The following is an 8267-nucleotide window of genomic DNA, read 5'->3' on the forward strand; positions in this document are numbered from 1 at the left end:
GTAGAAAATAACTCTACTTTTTACTTGTTCTCACCTCAGTAGACATTGTAATCATGAGCTCAATCTCTAGTTTTAAGTCTTCTTCAATACAGCATGATGTTCATTTCGTACATGACAGACCATAAAGCGGGGTATGCTCTCTCAGTGTTAAAAACAAAGATGGCAACAGAAAAAAAACATTTGTGAAAGAGAAAAAAAAACAAGTCTAATTTTTAAAAAGTCTTACAATTAGGCTTTGTTGACAGCGGTAGCATGCCAACATGTGGGTAGGACCAGAAATAAACCCACAAACTGACGTCAGAATGAAGATACACTCAATACAACCAACTGATGAAGCAATGTATTAGTTTATAATAGGAATTTGGAATCTATGTCTGTATTTCTGATTGAGTCCCTCACTTCCTGTAGAACCATTGCTCTTTGGAGGTATGTGTTCATTACAGTGATCAAGAACTGCGTCAATGTACATATGGCAGCTGAGCACTGTATTAAGATAGACTTGAAACTAGAATTACCACTTTATGGTTGTATGCATCCAACCATGTTGCAGTTCGCATCCATGTATGTCAAAAATGTCTTATTGGTTTTGGGGCTAAGACGAGGGGGTCATAACGACATTTGTGAAACTCGATCAGAAATGAAGCTTTGATGTTATCCTAAAGGGACACTGCATCAAAGAGCATTGTGAATAGAGATGCAAACGAACAAGAGACTAAAGCGGTACTGAATCACACCTGTTAGAGAACCTGATAGTGGTGGAGACTACATTACTTTGTTAACAAGGCCTACTCATCTGAAGCCCCGAGGATCCAATCGACTGGAGCCCGTTTCTGGGTGGAATTTCCTGCCCGTCATCTCTGACACGGGACATACAAGGGCGAGTGGTGTCAGCTTCTCTTTGTGACAAGACTCCACATGTAAACCTCCACCTTTTCCCGAAACATAGAGGCAGAGCCGCAGCCAACCTGTCTTTCACCTCACAAATACACAAACACAAATAAGCACCCAGGAGACAAAGATGAGACAGAAGGAGAGATAGAGAGAGCAGGAAATGACAGTGTGACATCAGAGACCGGGCGGGCACCAACAGGTTTGACTTTCACTGCGGTTGAGTCCAGCGCTTCTATTAGCAGTCAGGAGGCAGAAGAGATGAAGGGAGAGGACATTACTGTTGGAAGCGGCGACCTGAACGGCGGCGGGGGGGAGGGGGTCAAGAGGGATCTCACCTCGAACATAAAGGTTAGCCGGAGCAGAGTAGCGAGTCCCGGCGCTGTTGATTGCCACGCACTCGTACTTGCCCTGGTCCGACTCCTCGCTGTTCTCAATCTGAAGTGCTCCTGGGGAGGGAGGCCAGAATGTCAGTTAGGTCTGCACCACACGCGTACACACAGACACAGACACACACACACACACACACACACACACACACACACATATACTGTATATATATATATATATAAATGATGGAGGATTAATATTAATCAGACACACACATTAGTCTTTAAATATCCATATCGTTGCATTCCATGTCTATAAGCAAGTCATTCAGCATTAATGTTCTTCTCTTTGTTTATTATTTAAAGGCCAAAGTTAAATTTAATAATTTAATGACACCAACTTTTTAGAACCAGGTTTGTTCGAGATGATCCAGGACTTCTGTTTAACGTGTGAAGAATTTTAGCATTGTTCATTCCCACAAACCATCTGTTGAATGTGGAAATTTTTTTATTCCGTCAGAGCAGATGGCGTCCATCATTAAAGGTTACGTGGCATCATACAGAGTATAACAAGTGAGGGAGTCCACTAATGGTGAGTGGGGTGTTGCGGAGTCGACTTTGCAGTGTCGACGCCACCGTGCCAACTTTACTTATTGTAACACAAATAACATGACATTGCTGATATGAAACGCGTTTTTAGTTCACAAATGTCGACATTCACCAACTATTTTGGTTTGGAGAAACCTTCTAATGCCAACATGTTATTCTAGGGCCAGGGTTGCTACTAAATGCTGTAGTGTCACATGAACAATGAAGATAGCATGACAGCAACTAGGTTGCAGCTCAGAGTGAGGTGAAGCATCACCGACTGAAGTAGTTGTTCTTGCACTAGGTGAGATGTTCCTTGGTGACAATATTCACAGGCACTGTAGTTTTCTTCCCCTACAAATCACCAGCACACATTGGGTATTCATCTACAGCTGTCTCACAGAGACTCTAGAAAGGCTGTAGAATGTTGGGCTTGTTGGACATCATTTAGCCTTTTTCTATGAAACTCAATATGTGCGAGTCATCTTTTGGCTTGAGGCTGAGAGCCACAGCGCAGGCAGGGAAAGTATTGAGACTCACATCAACTCTTTGTTGGAAAGCACCAACATTATCTGTTAATGCATTATGGGAAATTACTGATCTAAGTGCTAATTTGCTCAGATGTTTCAAATTAACCATGATATTTTCAGCAGTTGCCATATGTGATATTGTGGTATTACCTCCTGGATCATAGAAAACAAATGATTTTAAAGCTGGTGGATGATGGAAGCTTTCATTTCAAAGTCTACATACATTAAATGTATTGTTTGCGACATCATTTCAAAGCGACAGTTAGGGGGTTGGTCGTTTTAAATGTCAATCAAAAGACCTTCCAGTAAAAGATTCTTGAACACATTTTGGAGCAGACTTTGTCCAAACAGCTTTCAGCAAAGTGTCTTCTGGTGGTCTGAACACTATCTTTGGCACATTTACAATGTGCTAAAGAGGACATGCAGAGAGAAACATGTCAGTTCTGGCACATCAGATGTAATTAACGTTACTAGAAGGAACTTTCATTTGGTGTTGATTTTGGTGGCCCCTGTGGACAAACCAGTCATGCTTCTCCGAGCGCCATCGTTTTGTGTTGTGAACATCTGCAGCTGCCAGACTCTTTAGAAAGCTGGAACTTTACTGCAGCGGGTCTGACAATCTGGTCACTGACCGGAGGCCCTGCTGGATTCTGAAGATGGTTCAAGTGAAATTGTTTTGTCTGATCTTGCAGGGAATCAGACCCAATGACAAGCATTAAGAATGAATATATATATACACATAGACAATCTTCCCTCTGATGGGCTTGTTTGCTTACGTAGGTCATTTAGAGAAATCAGTATTAAATTGAAAGTTCCTTGTACCAACTTTAAAGACACTGTATTGCTTAAAACCCAAATTAGCAGAAGTATTTTAAACACCCTGATTGGTGAAAGCCTTTAGCAAACTACCTTTCTCCTCAGACCCTCCAATGATCACTCCTCTTAAAGCACTAATTTTAGACAAAATAAAAGATAAGACTTACCTGCATGATTTAAATCCATTCATTTCATAACAACTCCATAGCATTTATACAAACATTTCATATTCACCAGTGGAGAGGTTAGGTTTGAGATAGAGAACATGAATGTGTTCTTAGTGACTATGCAATATTACATGTCAGCAGTGAATGTGACATACATCATGCAGTTTTGCAGTGGACAATAAGACATGTGAAAAATAATAAAAAGGTTAACAATGTACATATTTCAGAATCCAATCCTGAAATGCAACATGGGATGGGTTTGTAACAAGATGTTATGAACTAGTTTTAAGAAAACAGCGGTTGAAGTTAATGTGTGTGTGGAAACATCCCTGCTGGGTCTGGTGCAGACAGTGAGCACAGAGATGGAGGAGGAGCAACTTTCATCTGGGATGCATGTCCTCAAACTACTCTTTCTGTCTCACACTCACGTAGGCAAGCCTTTCTCCTACATATCACGAAACATCCCTCCAGGACGATAATGAAACCGCTCCCATTGAGAGCCAGTCACCGCAGACCGAGTGTGAAGCAGTATATCTCAGCAGAGATATTGTGTGATGCTTGTTTATCTTATCGAACATTCTTGTGTTTGAGGAGAAAATGCTTTGTTCTCTCCTGAGATTTTCATAAAAGGATGACGTCTGCTCTGACATCTTGGCATGACAAAGATTAATCGGGGCTGCTGAGAAGCTGTGTGAGACTTTTTGCAGAGGAAGCCCTGAACGAAAAAGTTCGAAGCTTCCACCACAAAACTTCCCCCGCACGTCAGACATTGAGCCTTCGAGAATGGAGCGTGTGTCTGCAGCTGCCGGAGGACAGCGTGCAGACAGGGAGGTCAAACCTTTACACCTCAACGACGAGCATGTTGCAGACTGCTAATTATTGGACAACTGGACTCACTTCCATGACCCGGCTCACTGGAATGACTGAGGCAGGACTATCTACAGCAGGAGATGAGCATTCATGTGTGTCCACATGTGGGTTGGTCTCCGGTGCCTGTTTGGTGCAGTCTGCCCGTTTGCTTCTGTTTTTTAACCCTTGTGTTGCCTTAGGGTCATTTTGACCCGAATCAATATTACACCCTCCCCCCGCTTTAGGATTAATTTGACCGCATTCAATGTTTAATGTCGGTGTTCTTTCGGTAGTCAACAAACAAACATAAAGTGCCTCACACTTAAAATTGGAAAACAATATTAATTCTAATAATTTTCTGGAGGTTTTAATTGCTGGCGTCAAATTGAACCCAAAGGGTAAAATATGTTAGTAAATATAAAGGTAACAGGAGGGTGAAACATTGAATCGGGTCAAAATGACCCAAAGGCGGGGGGAGGGTGTAATATTGATTCGGGTCAAAATGACCCTAAGGCAACACAAGGGTTAAGGCTGATTTGAAGCTGTTGAATCAAACTGCACCAAACATGTAACAGTAGCGTGAACAAAACCAAAGTGAGTACCTATAATGTTTGGCTAGCTAGTTTCTGTTCCCCGATGAAATCCTTTTCCAACAAGTGACTTTTTGTTCCACTAGATGGTAAATGATGTCAGTTAGCATGATGCTACCCCTTTGTTAGCCCACTGCTGCCTGCAGATGAGCAGTAGTGGGCTAAAACCATCAAATACCGCAGCTTGGTCGGTGCTCCTCTGTGACCGACGCGCCAAAGCGCCCTTTAGCGGCTTTAGACGCGCTTGGCTTTCACCAAACGCCAATGTAAATACATCCACCTCATTATTTGATGCATAGAGCGAATCAAGTAAAGTAGGCTATATAGTCCGCTAAGCGTGGAAGAGAGGGCTGGATGGTTGGGTCGAACAAACATTTTCATCCAGGAGACCTCTGTGAGTGTCTCGCCTAGAACTAAAAGCCAACGTTGACACATTTCCCCCCGTGAATTCTGGGAGTCGCTAGTCATCTGCGTCAGTCAAGTTGAACCACAATATTAATCTAAAGGAACGGCTTTGTTGCCCAAACCTAACTTCCTCTAAAGACCTAAATATTTATTTTGATGCTATACGTATAAGAAGAGTATATTGACACTTTTTTCCGATACTTCCAAAACTGACACGAACGGGGTACCTAGGACATCATAGTTGGAAGCTAGACCAATGGTTGGGAGGGAGAACGCGCTGGCAAGCTGTCAAAGTAAACTATCGTCAGTGGTTTTACAGGAGAACATACTGTACTTGTCTGTACTTGTCTACTGTCTCCATCTTTCCCAAGACCACACGCGCTCCTGAACAATATGGCGACGGCAGAGAGTGGTGCTGGAAATGGGACACACTAAAGATGACAGGAGGAGGAGGAGGAGGACAAAGGTAATGGAGGGGAGGGGGCACTGAAGAGGAGGAGGAGGATGATAAAATGTTTTTTTGTACCCAGCATTCTTACCTCTGATTGGTGTACCACCTGGTGAGGTAATTTGAATGCAAATAAAATTAGAGATAACCATTAGCATTAAGAGAAGGGAAAAAAAGTGAAACAGAGAAAGACAAGAATGGCAGGAAGAGAGGAAAAACAGCCGTGATAAGAGCAACTGCTATTCTCACAATTTAATAAAAAGATAACTTGTTTCAGTGCTAGCTTAAAGTGAAAAAAACACTTTCTCATCATTTTCAATTAAAATCAATGAAATAAATGACAACTGTGCAAAATGTATTCTTGGTGAAAACCCTTTTCTCCTGTACAAACATGTGTCTTTTTAATAATAGATGCACCCGTAAGTCAGCTACGACTGCCAGTCTGTCATTTGTGCACCTGCTTATTTTCTTTCACATGGTGCTTATTTGCTTGATACAGCTGCCTGTTTGCTCCACAGAGATGGAATCTTGTTGTCATCATAGAGCTTCCGATTCCCCACACCTGTTTTTTTTCCCGCACCTGAAACGAACCTGTCTATCAAGCACTTGACCCCTCATTCACCGACAACACTCCAGTCTTAGTTCTCTCTCCTGCAGATAAGAACACAAGCTGCCTGCTCTCCCTCTGATGCAATTCAAAGAAACCTGCCTCATGTCCTGGAATACCCTGCGTCGTCGCAGGATAATAATATAAATTGCCAAAATTAGCATCCTATTCATGTATATCTATCACAGTTGTCATATCATTAGAGACATTTAATCCTGTTCCAGCATTTACCCCCGTTCACCATTTAGGGCCTACAGATTCCAGGAGAATATCTAATTGCAACCAATATTCCAATTCTGATGGCTGTTATTTTCCATGAAGCTTCCAGCACTTTTAAACAAGCTATGCATCTTCTCAATGTAATCAGATAAAAAGATGCGCTTGCTTTTGGTTGGGGTCCGGAGACACATTTACCGATCAACCTTGAAATTCGGCTCTGCTTGACAGGCGGGCCTCCACCAGCTGCCTGCTTATAACTACTGCACTACCCATTGACTGGAGTATAGTTGTGAAGTGGGTTGAGCTATTCCGAATAATATGACCAGAATAAGTTATTCCCACTACTTTTCATGTTGGGGGAATAACTTATTCTGTTGATCTTTTGTGGAGAGCATAACTACAACTCCCAAGGAGTCTGTTGAGAACATTGACAAGCCAATTTGCAGCTTAAATCTATTAAGTATTGGAATTCTCTATACATGTTGGATGAATTCTACATTTTGCATGCATAAAGTGGTCTAACCCTGACTGGCCTCGTCTCCGTGATAATGGGTATCGTAGTGTTTGTGTATTATTTCATTTCTAAGACACCAACAAATTATCAACTTTACCAGAACCTAGTTGTTGAAGGCTTCATCATTTATCGGAAGCAGTACCCAACAAATTGATCTACTTTCCTCCTAACAGAGCAGCCACTGGCATTCAGGGTGCATATTAAGCAGAGAACAGCCTAGAGTTATTTTGTTTTGTTTGACTAGCTCACAGATTTAACTTGAATTAGCTACAGTTGAATACATTTGCTGGCAGCAGTTGCCATTATACCTGAGGGAACAACTTGCACCTGCTTTAGCTTATTAGGACACTGTTAATAACGGGTTATATCATTAATAATAATAATAGTTCATGGTTCAGTGTTTTGCTTAAGGACACTTCAACATGCAACTATGGGGAGAGCAGGTACCTTATGGTTGTGGGACGACCATTCTCCCTATGAGCTACAGCATTCATTGAGGTAACACAGAAGTTGTATTTCCTCCTGTAGTCTTGCATATCCCTGGTGTTTGTGATCTTTAGCAGCTGGCACCATTTGAGCATACAAGGGCATATGCAGCAAACGGCAGAGAGGGATGGTTATCATGCAGATGCCTATGATCTGGATGATAAACCAAGCCACTCTCCAGTGTAAGATAGGTGGTGAGAGATAGCAGAGGGGAGGGTAGGGAGGGGGCCCTGGAAGCTGTGTGGCCCCTGGGGTCTGATGAAAGGGGACATCAGCAGCTTTCAGATGGCCGGACTGGGCAAGACTGAGACCTGCCATGACTTCCCTCCTCGGACTTCTCACAGCCGAAGGAATCTCGTGCCTCAACAGCATGAAACCAGGGTGTCATGACAGGTTTGTGGGGTTTCATTGTGAAAAATAATAAGACCTTATTATATTTTCACAATGTCTGGATTGGGATTTTTTTGTGTCCATTGTAGCAGCCACCCAAAACAGAGTCCAGTAATGGATTGGCAGCCGTCAACTTCGATGATGAACTGGAGATGCGTGGTTTGAAACGCACCAGTTGCGTCCACGCTTTGTCCATTTGGCCTTTTCCAACCAGAACGAATAAAATCCCATCACGTGGACGGTGGAGCGCCTCTTGTCCACGTGGAAAAGCAGTCTTGGGCAAGAAACTGAACCCCAAGCTGCTACTCATGTCTGGCGAGCACCATGCATGGTTGCCAGTGAGTAGTCCACTAACCATGGCAACGTAATTGGCTGCTAGAGGGGACCTTCGTTGACTTAATACAACACTATTGGTTTTCTTGCCATAGGGTGTTATACCGA

The sequence above is a fragment of the Pseudoliparis swirei genome, chromosome 5 (assembly GCF_029220125.1).
Source record: "Pseudoliparis swirei isolate HS2019 ecotype Mariana Trench chromosome 5, NWPU_hadal_v1, whole genome shotgun sequence".
NCBI classification, from domain to species: domain Eukaryota; kingdom Metazoa; phylum Chordata; class Actinopteri; order Perciformes; family Liparidae; genus Pseudoliparis; species Pseudoliparis swirei.